Source organism: Mus musculus, chromosome 11 (genome assembly GCF_000001635.26).
Source record: "Mus musculus strain C57BL/6J chromosome 11, GRCm38.p6 C57BL/6J".
Classification (NCBI taxonomy): Eukaryota; Metazoa; Chordata; class Mammalia; order Rodentia; family Muridae; genus Mus; species Mus musculus.
This window is the reverse complement of record NC_000077.6, coordinates 116,736,471-116,751,622: the sequence shown is the minus strand read 5'-3', so window position 1 is coordinate 116,751,622 and position 15,152 is coordinate 116,736,471. Positions and strand designations below refer to the sequence as shown.

The 15,152-nt window shown below is 48.2% G+C and overlaps 1 non-coding gene across 1 annotated transcript; it reads left to right on the top strand.

Annotated features, from left to right (window-relative positions):
- Positions 1-64: 64 nt before the first annotated feature.
- Gm11735 lies at positions 65-13,819 on the top strand. Its single transcript, XR_001780373.2, has 9 exons — positions 65-1,905; positions 8,923-9,421; positions 10,179-10,347; positions 10,440-10,613; positions 11,178-11,314; positions 11,651-11,754; positions 11,944-12,033; positions 12,120-12,219; positions 12,370-13,819. It is a non-coding gene; the product is annotated as a predicted gene 11735 (transcript).
- The last annotated feature ends 1,333 nt before the right edge of the window (positions 13,820-15,152 follow it).

Here is a 15,152-nt window from a genome sequence, read left to right as displayed (position 1 = left end):
GTAGAATGCACGGGGGGGGGGGGGGGTAGGCGGGAAGTAGATTTAACATGAACAGTAGGCTGGACTTGGCCATGAGAGGAGAAAGAGAGAAAGAGAAAGGACGACAGAGAGAGTGCTGTGGGGCTGGAGGGCCGTGGAACCTGGGAGCAGGTAACACCCTGGAGAAAGAGTGGGGTCAGGGCATGTTGAAACCCTGGAAATTCCGTCCTAAGATTTGCAGGAGTCGGGTCATCCCCTCTGCGCCCCACCCCACTCTGAGCCTGCATATTCCAGCACAGGTAGCCCTGCTCCCCAACCTTTGCCCCCCAGAGGAGGTCATAGAGCCTAGTAGCCAGGTTAAACTAATTCTCCCCTTAATAATGTCCTGTCCTGCAGCGCCTGGAATTTCTTCTTATTCCAATCAGTCATCCCGCATACCCTGGCCACACCCAGTGATGTACACTCACCCAGGATCCCTACCCATCCTCTAAAGGTTTACATAGCGATTGTTTCCACCATGAAATAAGCTGGCTCACCGAAGCTGTCTCCCCAGTGTCATATTCATTGTGCTCAGAGATACTGAGGTCTCCTAGACTCCTAGCCTTTCACACCTTGCTTCCCCTTTCAGGATCAGCCAGTCACCCACCATGGGTGAAGAAGTAGAGCCTGAAAGGCAATGTGCAGGCTAAAACCAGAGAAAACAAACAACCAAAACCCGAAAACAAAACAAAACAAGGGAGAGAGACAAGAGTGAGGTTGTTGAGAAAGAGAATCTGGAGAATGGGAGACACAGGAGCTGCAGAAGTATAGTGTATCTCAGTGCATCTCCACCCTCTCAGCCCCTCACCCTCCCTATCCCCCTAATCCACTCCACCTCCATCATCCCCCGCACCCATCCCCTGGGCCCCTTTGAGAACTGCTGAGAAGAGCCAATGTCCCAGCATGGATGTGGTAGTATATACTTGTGAGACTTGGCGAGCCAGAAGGAGGCCAGCATCTGCCCTTTTCTAGGTTAATAGGCACAACATGTAGCCATTTGTCCTGAGAGCCTTTTGGATCTGACAGTTGAAAGGAGAGAAACTGTTTATTCAGATTGATGCTGGAGTGAGAAAGGGCCTAACCCCTGTACCCTGCCTCTGGCCACCCCAACAAACAGGCAGGCAGGTATAGGGGTAGAATTGCAGGGGCTGGCATTTGAAGACATCGTCATTGAGGCTTCTTGTTTTTCTGTACCTGTATCATCTTCCACGTTGCTGGAGACAGGGCCCCCTCTCCTCTGCATACATCAAGCTAGCTGGCCTGTGCAGTTCTGGGATGTTTCTGTCTCCATCTCCCATCTTGCCACAGAATCACCGGGTCTACAGACATTTTGCTACCATGACTGGCTTTGCATAGGTGCTGGGAAACTCAACCTAGGTCTTCATGGCTGTGTGTCAAGGGTTTCACCCACCATGCCTTTCTCCCAGAACTCTCTAGGCACCTATTTTGTGAAGCTGTCCATTGGCCCTGAATGAAAGCAAATCTCAGACACACAGATTTCTGGTGATGTTCCCGTCACAATTTCTGAGAAACTAAGAAACTTGACCCTAAAGGGCAACTGTGCTTTGGGTCCCTCCCATCAGAAATAAAACCTATTTGAACAGAGTCTTTCTCTTCCGCCAATGTCCCGCCCTTCCCTTAACTCTTCTGCTCTTTGGAACAGCTCAGAGTCACGAGGCTCCCTCGCCCTCACCTGAGGAGCAGGCGATCTGACTGCTGCTTCAAGAAGCTTGCTCTCATCATACATGCTGTTAGGGACCAGCCATCCACCATGACGAGATATTGCAGAGGACTTTCCCAGAGGCAAGCTTTCCTGCTTCTGACTGTGTTGGCATTGCTCTTTATTCTGTTCTTCGTTGTTAAGGATCCAAGGGCAAAAGATTCCAGGTAAGAAGATGCCACTCCTGTGATTCCCAGGAGAAGCACCTGAGGCGAGGCCTGAGGGACTCAGAGCCACCTATAGGTTCCATGTGAGTAAGGTCAGGAGTCTTGAAAAGAACCCTGGAAGGAGCTGGTGCTGTTGACCAAGGTGCCTGAGACACCAGAGGTTTGTCTCTCTGTGTATCCCTGGCTGTCCTGGAATTTGCTATGTAGACCAGGCTAGCCTCAGACTCCCAGAGATCTGCCAACCTCTGCTAGGATTACAGGCCTGTATCCCTTTATTTTTGTATTCATGTTTTTATATCATTTGAGAAAACAGTTTTAAGCATGCATTTCAGATGACAATGGCTGTCACAGTGTCAGGGCATCCCTAGAATAACATGGGGATGTGGGAGGGGGTTGAAGGACTCCAGGGATGCTAGAAAGAAGCTTCTAGTGGGAGTGGCCTGCAGCAGAACCACTCCAGGTCCCCACACTAGTCAGTGGCACATGCTCCTGAGTGGAGGGGTATGGCAAACAGCTTGGTGGCCATTGCGGTCTAGAGCCTTCTGAAGGTTGACTGGCAATGCTGCTGTCCATTGTGTAACACACGGAAAGAAAACAGAGCCGTGCTGTTCTATCCCAGGTCTTCATGGCCTAGGGAGCTGGGGAACAGGAGCTTAGCACCTCCTTCACCAGGAGGCAAGAAGTGGAACGCACACTCCCAGATGTGTGTTTGTGGACAATGATGTTGTCAGAGCAAGGGGGGGGCAGGATCCTGAACAGAACTCAGGGGTTCTGCAGAGTTAGGGAGTTTCCCCAGGAAAACCCCAGATATTGACTGTTGAGGCCATTTCAGCAAGAGCTGGGACATCCAATAAACCAACCTAACCTCAGAGCAAACAGGATGTGAAGTACATAACCTGAAGAAAGGCTTGGAGAAGGAGAAAGGGCTGGGGACGAGGTGTGGCTCAGTGGTAGAGCCCTTGCCCAGTTTCTATAAGACCCTGGGTTTTATTCCAGCACTGGAAAAAGGAAGAAGGCAGTGGATGGAAGGATGGATAGATAGATGATAGATGATAGATAGATAGATAGATAGATAGGTAGATAGATAGATAGATAGAAAATTCATAATAGATAGGTTGATTGATTGATAGATAGATTGACAGATAGATAGGTTGATAGATTTATAGGTAGTTAGGTAGGTAGATTTATAGATGGGTTGATAGATTGATAGATAGATAATAGATAATAGATAGGTTGATTGATTCATAGATTGATAGATAGATAGATTTATAGATATTTAGGTTGATAGACTTATAGGTAGTTAGGTAGATAGATTTATAGATAGGTTGATAGATTGATACTTAGATATATTTATAGATAAATAGGTTGATTGATTGATGTATAGAGTTAGCTTGATAGATTTATAGGTAAATAGGTTGATAAATTTATAAATAGTTAGATTGATATATTTATTATAGATTTATAGATAGATGTGTAGATAGTCATGTTTATAGATAAATACATTTGTAGGTAGAGAGTTAGATAGATAGACTGAACATAGGCAGACACACAGTGTCTCACTATATAACCCAGGATAACCTGAGACCCATTGATTCTCCTGCCTTAGCCTCCCAAGTGCTGGGATTATAGGCATGTACTACCATTCAAAATTAGAAGGCATTTTAATGAGCTGAAGTGATTGTAACCTGAAGCATGTTCAATACACTGAATACAATTAATTAAGTTCCAAATGATTGACAGAGGGAACAATTGGCATGGAGAGAGGTCTCTGGAAGAGAGAGAGCCTAGGAGGCTCTGCGGAAAGTTTCAAAGACAGTGTGCAGTTTGGTTGAGTGTACTGGCTAGTTTTGTCACAACTCGACACAGCTGGAGTTATCACAGAGAAAGGAGTTTCAGTTGAGGAAATGCCTCCATGAGATCTAACTGTAAGGTATTTTCTCAATTAGTGATCAAGGGGGAAAGGCCCCTTGTGGGTGGGACCATCTCTGGGCTGGTAGTCTTGGGTTCTATAAGAGAGCAGGCTGAGCAAGCCAGGGGAAGCAAGCCAGTAAAGAACATCCCTCCATAGCCTCTGCATCAGCTCCTGCTTTCTGACCTGCTTGAGTTCCAGTCCTGACTTCTTTCAGTGATGAACAGCAATGTGGAAATGTAAGCTGAATAAACCCTTTCCTCCCCCACTTGTTTCTTGGTCATGATGTTTGTGCAGGAATAGAAACCCTGACTAAGACAGTTGAGTGATCAGTAAATGGCCTGCAGGGGAGGAGGAGACTATAGAGAATGGGCTGATATAGAAACTCCATGGACCTCCCCCAATGAGGAAGGCACATTCCCAATCTGAAGGGCTTCTCTGCCAGCCCAGGAGAAAGGTGGGGCCAGGGGATGGTAGCAAAGGACTTTTAGGGCAGAAAGGCAGCTTCAAGAGGTGAGGGTTTGGCCCATCCAGTGTGATAGTCAAGGGCAGGGGTGGAGAGATTACCTAAGTGGTTAACTCAGGCAGGAAGGGATGAAGGTTCTGCCACTGAGGCCCAGTGAGGATCTGGGACAAGAGAGAAGGGAACTTCAAGAGCTATTTTAAAGGAGTGGTGGGAGGAAGAGGGGGAACAAAGGTGACTATAGGTTTTACAGCTTGGAGGGGTGGCCATGCTGCTGCAGGTGTAGAAGAAGGGAAGCAATAAGATCAGTAAACCAGATAGCAATAGGCAGGTGGAGTGGAGCAGTCCATGACCTCAAGCACTGGGCTGGTGGAGCCTGAGTCTGAGGCCAGGCATCCCCACTTAGAACCTGACTCAAAAAAAAAAAAAAAAAAAAAAAGGGAAAACTTGGGAGGGATTGGGGAGATGGGAGATGGCTGAGTCCGTCACGCCCTTGCCACACAAGCGTGAGGATCTGAGTTCAATTCCAGCACTCACGGAAAATCCAGGCATGGTGGGGAGAGCTCAGAATCCCAGTGCAGAGACAGGGGGATCCTAGGGGATCAATGGCCAGAAAGCTTTCTTAGCAAGCTCTAAGCCAACGACAGACTCTATCTCAAAAAGCACAGAAGGTGGTTTCTAGAAGACAACAGAGGTCAACGTGTGGTCTCCACAGGCATGCACGTACCAGAGGACAAAAACACACAAGAGCAGATGTACACACCAGAGCACATGCACACACCAGAGCTCATGCACACACCACAGCACATGCACACACCAGAGCTCATGCACACACCACAGCACATGCACGCACCACAGCACATGCACACACCACAGCACATGCACGCACCACAGCACATGCATGCACCACAGCACATGCACACACCATAGCACATGCACGCACCACAGCACATGCACACAACAGAGCACATGCACACAACAGAACACATACACACACCACAGCACATGCACACACCACAGCACACGCACACACCAGAGCTCATGCACATACCACAGCACATGCACACAACACAACACATGCACACAACACATGCACATACCACAGCACATGCACACACCATAGCACATGCACATACCACAGCACATGCACACACCACAGCACATGCACACACCACAGCACATGCACATACCACAGCACATGCACACACCACAGCACATGCACATACCACAGCACATGCACACACCACAGCACATGCACACACCAGAGCTCATGCACACACCACAGCACATGCACACAACACAACACATGCACATACCACAGCACATGCGCACACCACAGCACATGCACACACCACAGCACATGCACACACCACAGCACATGCACATACCACAGCACATGCACACACCACAGCACATGCACATACCACAGCACATGCACACACCACAGCACATGCACACACCAGAGCTCATGCACACACCATAGCACATGCACACAACACAACACATGCACACAACACAACACATGCACATACCACAGCACATGCACACACCACAGCACATGCACATACCACAGCACAGGCACACACCACAGCACATGCACACACCACAGCACATGCACACACCACAGCACATGCACATACCACAGCACATGCACACACCACAGCACACGCACATATCACAGCACATGCACACACCACAGCACATGCACACAACAGAACACATGCACACACCACAGCACATGCACACACCACAGCACATGCACACATGCATCCACATACACCAACACACAGAGAGACATTTTCATAAAGTTTAAAATGCTGAACAGGAGCTTTCAAAGATTTATGATGCTTTGTGAGGCTCATTGTGAACGTGGCCACACCCTTTTTTATGACACATCAATTCAGAACTGGCATCATTCTGTATGTGGCTTTCATCTTTACCACTGACAAGACTGATGTTGGCACACCTTCTCAAAGATGAAGGATATGAGATCCATAAGGGTCAATGATGGTCCTAACAACCTGGTGGCTGCAAAGCACAGGGAATAGGGGTCTGGGTGCTACATTTACTCCACTTTTTTCTGGTGAGCTCCTAAGAGATACAAAGTCTAACAGAAGAGGGCAAGACATGTGGCTAAAGCACATGAGCGACTTGTGTGTTCATTACTCTGCTGTTGGTATTAGTAATGAGGTTAAGCTGGACGTTCGTTACAGAAGAAAGCGGGTAGTTTCAGCAAGTAAGGGGCATGCCAGAAAATCAGGAGGATTTCTGTGGTGTCCAGAGGCCACTTCTGCAAGCAGTCTAAGGAGGCAACAAGCCAGGATCCATGCAGGAACCTGAGACTCATGGGAGACTAAGAGGATCCAAATCCAAGAACTACGGGAGTTCTTAGTTCTATTTTATTTGTGTGTAAGACATATGGAGATGGTAAAATTATTGGTACATGTCTTAGTCAGGGTTTCTATTCCTGCTCAAACATCATGACCAAGAAGCAAGTTGGGGAGGAAAGGGTTTATTTGGCTTACACTTCCATACTGCTGTTTATCACCAAGGAAGTCAGGACTGGAACTCAAGCAGGTCAGAAAGCAGGAGCTGATGCAGAAGCCACGGAGGGATGTTCTTTACTGGCTTGCTCAGCCTGCTCTCTTATAGAACCCAAGACTACCAGCCCAGAGATGGTCCCACCCACAAGGGACCTTTCCCCCTTGATCACTAATTGAGAAAATGCCTTACAGTTGGCTCTCATGGAGGCATTTCCTCAACTGAAGCTCCTTTCTCTGTGATGACACACAAACACATCACTAGTAAGCCTCAACCCTTACATTCTTATTCATCCCCAAGGTCTAAATAACTTTAAATGTCTCACATTCTTTACATAGTCTTAAAATTTCAACCTCTTTAAAATATCCATCTCTTTTAAAAATCCAAAGTCTTTTTACAATTAAAAGTCTCTTAACTGTGGGCTCCACTAAAATAATTTCTTCCTTCAAGAGGGAAAACATCAGGGCACAGTCACAATCAAAAGCAAAAGTCAATCTCCAACCATCCAATGTCTGGGATCCAACTCACGATCTTCTCAGCTCCTCCAAGGGCTTGGGTCACTTCTCCAGCCAGGCCCTTTGTAGCACACGCATCGTCCTCTAGGCTCCAGATGCCTATACTCCACTGCTGCTGCTGCTCTTGGTGGTCATCTCATGGTACTGGCATCTCTAAAACACTGCATGACCCCTTCAGTCCTGGGCCCTCAATTGCAACTGAGGCTGCACCTTCACCAGTGGCCTTCCATGGCCTCTCACAGTGCTGAGCCTCAGCTGCTCTGCATGACCTCTTCATGCCTTCAAAACCAGTACCACCTGGGTGACCCTTTCATATTACCAAGTCCCACTGCAGCAGGAGTACAACCTTGGCTATCTCTGGAACACAGCCTCTTTGTGCTTTCAGAAAACACTTCCCAGAAGATGTCACCTCAACGATGCTGGTCTCTTCTTAATCACTGCTAATTTCTTAGCTCTAGCTAACCAGCATCAAAAGTCCCAGTAATGCAAAGTTTTTGCTTTAGTAGTTCTGGTATTTTGTTAATCACAGCTGATTCTTCAGCTCCAGCTAACCAGAACTACAGAATCTTCACAATCAAAACAACAATGGCCCTGAAAAGAGTCTTTAATCTTCCCTCTGAAATTTCACAAACCAGACACTATCTTCTGTGCTGTTCTCAACATTATCTTCCAAGCTCCTACACAACATTTGACAGAGCTCTTAACACTGAATGGATCTTCTGACCCAAAGTTCCAAAGTCCTTCCACAGTCCTCCCCAAAACATGGTCAGGTTGTCACAGGAATACCCCACTCTGCTGGTACCAATTTGTTTTAGTCAGGGTTTCTATTCCTACATAAACATCATGACCAAGAAGCAAGCTGGGGAGGAAAGGGTTTATTTGGCTTACACTTCCATACTGCTGTTCATCACCAAAGGAAGTCAGGACTGGAACTCAAGCAGGTCAGGAAGCAGGAGCTGATGCAGAGGCCATGGTGGGATGTTCTTTACTGGCTTGCCTCACCTGGCTTGCTCAGCCTGCTCTCTTATAGAACCCAAGACTACCAGCCCAGAGATGGTCCCACCCACAAGGGGCGTTTCCCCCTTGATCACTAATTGAGAAAATGCCTTACAGTTGGCTCTCATGGAGGCATTTCCTCAACTGAAGCTCCTTTCTCTGTGATAACGCCAGCTGTGTCAAGTTGACACAAAACTAGCCAGTACAGTGCACAAGCATGAGGACCTGGGTTCAAATCTCAGATCACACAGGCACCGGCCTGTAATCCTGATGTTCAGAAGCAGAGGATCTGTGGGGTTTGGTTGGCCAACCACAATACTCAAGTCAGTGAACAGAAGGTTCAGTGAGAAACTCTATCTAATAAAATAACATGGAGGATAAAACAGGAAAACACGTGGCCTTGCAGACACATGCCTGGCTGGATTTATGGTATGTTGTTTTTTTTTTTTTAATATGGAAGCTGAGGATCCAAACCCATAAGCTCATTCTTGCAGAGAAAGCGCTTTTACTCACTGAGCCGTCTCCTCGCCCTGCTAGTGATGTTGTGGCTGGTTTATAGAACAGCCAACCTTCATCAGGTATTCTCTGTGCAGGCGACAGTTCATACTGAACAATGACTCAAGTGCCCAGGAGATTCTGCAAAAGGCTGAGCCCCAAGGACCCATCATGACACTGTCACCCAGAGTTCACAACAAAGAGACAACCTCTGTCAGTTCAAAGAACCTGAAGAAACAGGAGAGAGAGGCATCCCAAGGAGAGCAAGGAGAGGGGAAGGAGAAGAGGAAGTTGGAGACCATAAGGCCAGCACCAGAGAATCCTCAGAGCAAGGCAGAGCCTGCTGCAAAGATGCCTGTGCCAGAATACCTGGACAAACTACCCAGAGCTCCAGGAGTACTGTCAACAAGGAAGACACCAATGGCCACAGGAGCTGTCCCAGCTAAGAAGAAAGTGGTCCAGGCTACCAAATCCCCTGCCTCTTCCCCACACCCCACCACACGAAGAAGGCAAAGGCTGAAGGCCTCTGAGTTCAAGTCTGAGCCTCGGTGGGATTTTGAGGAGGAATATAGCTTGGATATGAGCAGCCTGCAGACGGTGAGTCTGGACCTTCCCTGTGACTCTGCACTATACCACCACCCCAGGCAGCCCTTTTCCTCCTGTGGTCTACCTGACACTTAAAAATGAACCATCCTTCATCCTTCCTTTTTATAACAGCCAAAGTCAGGGAGGAGAAGGTAGGTCCAGGATTAAGGTCTGGACAACTCAGAAAGGTGTGTCTGGAAGGGACTTGTCTGGGACCCCTTTCAAGAAGACCTGAGGCAGGTCACCATTCTGTGAGAAGATATTGGGGCCAGTTCTGGGGGTCCAGTACGTCATCCCTTATTCTATAGTCATGGGACTAGCAGACAGGAAGACACAGCCTACTGTTTAGCTGCTCCCTTCCCAGTGACACTGGCATCCCTGGAAAGCCCCCTCAGATCCTTCACTGTCCTTCAGCCCTCAAGCCCATGTCACCACCCTAATCCTTCTCACCCCTGCCTTGAGGAAATACTGAAAACCTGCTTGTGTATACACACAGGACAGGGTCACAACCCAAGAGAGCAGCGCATGCCCATGTGGCTGTCAGAATTGCAAGGTGTAGCTGCTTCAGAGCTGAGAGGACCTGTTTTCTGGAACCAAGGTGACTTAGATTTGGAGACCCTGGGGTCCAGAGTGAAAGAGAGAGTAGGGAGCAGGAACTTTCAACCTGTATCCCCAGCCCAGTCTCTGTCTAATGGAACCCACCCAGCCCCTGGCTGATGCTTTCCTGGGCCACCCATTGCCTGACCTTTCCATATCTTCCTGCACATAGAACTGCTCTGCTTCTGTGAAGATCAAGGCCTCCAAGTCACCATGGCTACAGAATATCTTTCTGCCCAACATCACTCTGTTCCTGGACTCTGGACGCTTCACCCAGAGCGAGTGGAACCGTCTAGAGCACTTCGCTCCTCCCTTTGGCTTCATGGAACTCAATCAGTCCCGTGAGTGCTTACTTCAGAGTACAGGGTGGCTGGCTTCCTCTCTTGGGTTGGTTCATTTCTGGGGCTTTGAATGGAACCCTGCTGTGTTCCAGTGGTACAGAAGGTGGTGACCCGCTTCCCTCCAGTCCGCCAGCAGCAGCTCCTCCTGGCCAGCCTCCCTACTGGGTATTCCAAGTGTATCACCTGTGCTGTAGTGGGCAACGGGGGCATCCTGAATGATTCACGTGTTGGCCAGGAGATAGACAGCCATGACTATGTTTTCCGGTATGTTCTCCCTCTGTTGCCTGTAGATATGGGCTATAATGGGCGACCCGATAAGTGTCCTGTGCTGGTTTGAATTGGAATAGCCCCCATAGACTCATTTGGGTGAAAGCTTGGCCCATAGGGAGTGTCCTGATTAGGGGGTGTGGCCTTGTTGGAGTAGGCATGGCCTTGTTGGAGGAAGTGTGTCACTGTGAGGGTAGGCTTGGAGGTCTACATTCGAGCTATGTCCAGTGTGGCACACCATCTCCTTCTGGCACCTGTGGATCAAGATGTAGTACTCTCAGCTCCTTCAGCACCATGCTTGCCTGTGATCCACCATATTCCTCGCCGTGATGATAATGGACTAAACCTCTCAAAATGTAAGCCAGCTCCAATGAAATGTTTTCCTTCATAAGGGTTGGCATAGTGGTCACAGTGTCTCTTCCCAGCTATAAAACCCTAAGACATGTCCCCATATCTTTATCTAGAAAATGGAGTGTGTCTACAGCTCCTACCCCCTGATTCATCTCCACAAAAAAATGTCTCTCCTCCATTCACAGCATCTGATTCGATCTTTCTACACAAACTGAGTGGAGCCGTTATTAAAGGATATGAACAGGATGTGGGGACCCGGACATCCTTCTATGGCTTCACTGCTTTCTCTCTGACCCAGTCTATCCTCATTTTGGGTAGACGAGGCTTCCAGCATGTGCCTCTGGGAAAGGTGAGAAGGGAGGAGTGGGCGTGACCACCCAGCCCCTGAACATGGGAGACCAATGAGTGCAAATGGGCGTGGCCCCACCGTGCCTGCTCAGGGGAGAAACAAGATTGAGAATGGGCATGGCTATACAGCCCCTGGATAGGGGAGACTTATGAGTGCCTTGTGTGTGGATGGAAACTGGCTCATCCCAAACTCTGTTCACATGAGGGCAAGAGCAGTGACAACAGCCACTCAGGCCATGGGAGATTTGGGGGACAGTCACGAGTGAGATGAGGGTCGCCCTCTGTCTAGGCTCCTCAAGGCAGTGCTCCCAGACCACTTGTTGTCCTTGGTCTTCAGGACGTCTGATATCTACACTTCCTGGAAGGCACCCGGGACTATGAGTGGCTGGAAGCTATGTTTTTGAATCAGACCTTGGCAAAAACCCACCTTTCCTGGTTCAGGTACCCCTTCCCTCCTCCTGCCCTGGAAACCCTGCCAGACTGAGAAGTGACTGACTTCAAAAGGGTTAGTCAGGTGGGACTGCTTCTGTGACACTTGGAGATGGGATAGCGGTCACACAGTGACCATAACTTGGCCTCCACCGGGCCAGGTAAGAGAACAGGACCTGAGGGATCCATCTCTGGCCACAGGCATAGGCCTCAGGAAGCCTTCCGGAATGCCTTGGACTTGGATCGATACTTGCTGCTGCACCCAGACTTTCTCCGTTACATGAAGAACAGGTAAGGGTAGGAAGCCCATAGTGGGTCCGTGGGCCTCTCATCCTTTGCTGACTCCTGACAGTTGGGAATCTGGGTATTTTGAACAGGTTTCTGAGGTCAAAGACCCTGGACACTGCCCATTGGAGAATATACCGCCCCACCACTGGCGCCCTCCTGCTGCTCACAGCCCTTCATATCTGTGACAAGGTGAGCCTGCAAACCTCTGATAGGATTAGGATCGAGCATGTACACCCAAGGGCTCTGCATCCAGAGCCCAGGGCCAGGACCAGGATAAAGGGACAGAGTGCCCCAGGAGGCAGCCTCTCCAGTCCCAGTCCCTCCTCCATTTTCCTGCAGGTCAGCGCCTATGGCTTCATCACCGAGGGCCACCAGCGCTTCTCTGACCACTACTATGATACATCATGGAAACGGCTCATCTTTTATATCAACCATGACTTCAGGTTAGAGAGAATGGTGTGGAAGCGGTTGCATGATGAAGGCATCATCTGGCTCTACCAGCGCCCACAAAGTGACAAAGCAAAGAACTGACCAGGGCCCAGATCAGGGTGTTCCCCTCGACCACTTACAACACAGAATGCAAGGGCTCCTCAAATGCTCCTACCTTTTTTTCCTGGACTCAAACCTGCTCCAAGTCCTTAGACAGTCCCAAGGAGCAGCTGTTTGTGACAGGGGGTTTGGAGTCCTTTGGAAAATCACCATAGGCTCTTATGGTGATTTCTTGTTCAAACCCTACAGTTTGAATTCAACCCAAACCCCAAACAATTTAGTTCACTTTACTTTTCAAACACTCCCTTCAGATTTTTGGACTCTGGAACTCAAAATTACAGTAAAGAGCAAATGGAGGAGCTTGGTAGTGGCTGGGAGAAAAACAAAACAAAAATGAAACAAACTTCCTTTAGCGGTAATGCCCAGTAGTGTACCACAGAGCCTAGGATTTGCTCTGATAGTGCAGTAGTGAATCCGGCCGGCAGGGGGCGACAGCTGGGCGCCCAACTGCGGATTGGCCTTTTGAGGTGCTTCGCTGGAGCGGTGCTTGTGCAAAGTGGAACTGGACCAGCAATCGGGGTTCAAGACTGAGCAGTATGAAGTCCAGGAGGACGCCGCAAGTTCTTAGGTGCAGCTGAGCAGGACAAGGGTGCCTCAGGGGTTAAGAGCACATACTGCTCTAACAGAGAACCTGACTTTGGGTCCTAGAACCTATGTCAGGCAACCCACCACTGCCAATAACTCTGGTCTCAGATTCGTTGCCTCCCTCTGGATTTCACAACACCTGTCCTCTTATGCACATACCCACACAAGGACGCTTATATACACATAATTTTAAAATAAAAATAAACCTTAAGAGATAAATAAAGCTATCAGCAGAGTAAGAATCACCTTTAGTTCCATCACTGGGGAGGCAGAGGCAGGCAGATCTGTGTGCATTCCAGGCCATCCTGGTCTACAGAGGGTGTTCTAGGATAGCCAGGGCTACCCAGAGAAACCCTATTTTGAAAACAAACAAATAAACAAGAAAAACTGAAAGCAGCATGCATCGATGATGTGGTAGAGAAATATATTTTATAAGTATAGTACAGGTAATGTCGTGGCTGGTTGGTTATTTGTCAACTTGACATAAGGTAGACATGAGAAGAGGGGACCTCAACTGAAAAAAAAGCCCCAAGAAAGGGCTTCAGGTAAGCCTATATGCCATTTCCTTAATTGGTGACTGATAGTGGAGGACCACACCAATTGAAGGTGGAGCCACCCTGGGCTGGTGGTCCTGGGTTCTATAAGAAAGCGGGCTGAGCAAACCATGGGGAGCAAACCAGTAAGCAGCCCCCCTCCATGGCCTCTGCATCAGCTCCTGCCTCCAGGTTCCTGCCCTGCTTGAGTTCCTGTCCTGACTTCCTTCAGTGATGAACTGGAAGTGTAAGCCCAACGAACGCTTTCAGCCTAAATTACTTTGGGCGTGGTGTTTCATCATCACAGCAATAGTAACCCTAAGACAGGTAATATCCATGGGCTGGAGAGAGGGCTCAGTGGTTAAGAGCTCTTCCAGAAGACCTGGGTATGATTCTCAGTGGACACATGGAAGTTTACAGACATTTGTAACTCTAGTTCCAGGAGAAGCAATGCTTACTTCCAGCCTCCAATCAAGTAAAGAACATGACTCAGCGCAATAAACTCCTTAGTTGCCTCTACACACGCACTAATATATACACAGAGTATAATTCCCACCGAGTATAATTCCAATAAAAATGGCAAAATTGTTTTCTCTGGATTGAAAATTGTCCCTAAACTGACCATGAATGAATAAACAGGTAAGAACAGCCAGGAATCTGAAAAAAAAAAATCAAGTAAATGACTAAAACATACTGTAAAGTCTTTATAATTATAACAGTGCAATCCTGAAGCCGAGGCAGACAGATCTCTGTAAGTTAGAGGCCAGCCTGGTCTACATAACCAGTTATAGGCCAGCTAGAGCTATGCAGTGAGAGTCAGTCTCAAACAACAGAAGTTAAACACAGAAAGTGTGAAGACAGGAAGTGTGAACAGGAAGTGTGAACACAGGAAGTATAAGCAGAAGGAATAATGTTTCGGGTCTATAATCCCAACAGTGGAGGAGGCCCAGACAGGAGCCAGCCTAGGCTTCACAGCAAAACTTTGTCTCTGTACATAAATTAATTAGTTAATAATTCATGCAAGGAATCATAGTACAGCTGGAATATTTAAGACTTAAATACTGCATAATGGATTGGAGAGATGGTTCATCAGTTAAGCATACTTGCTGCCCTTGTAGAGGACCAAGTTTGGGTCCTAGCACCCATGCTGTGTGTTTTGAAACTGCCGGTAACTCCAGCTTCAAGGAATTCAATGACTTTTTTCATCCTTTGAGGGCACTGGACTCCACATGGTGCTGTAGAGGGATGTTAATCCAGCAACATGGCTGCTCTAGCATGGGTTCCCATCCAAAAATGTGACCTGGCTGGAATGCAGACATGCCAAACACCTTTAATCCCTCTGGCTGCAGGGCAGGCATGCCCTTAGTATACATCTTTAATCCCAAACAATGATGTCTAATTGAGGGGTAGACAAAGGGAATCAGAGAAAGATTTGACAAAATGAGTCAGACATAG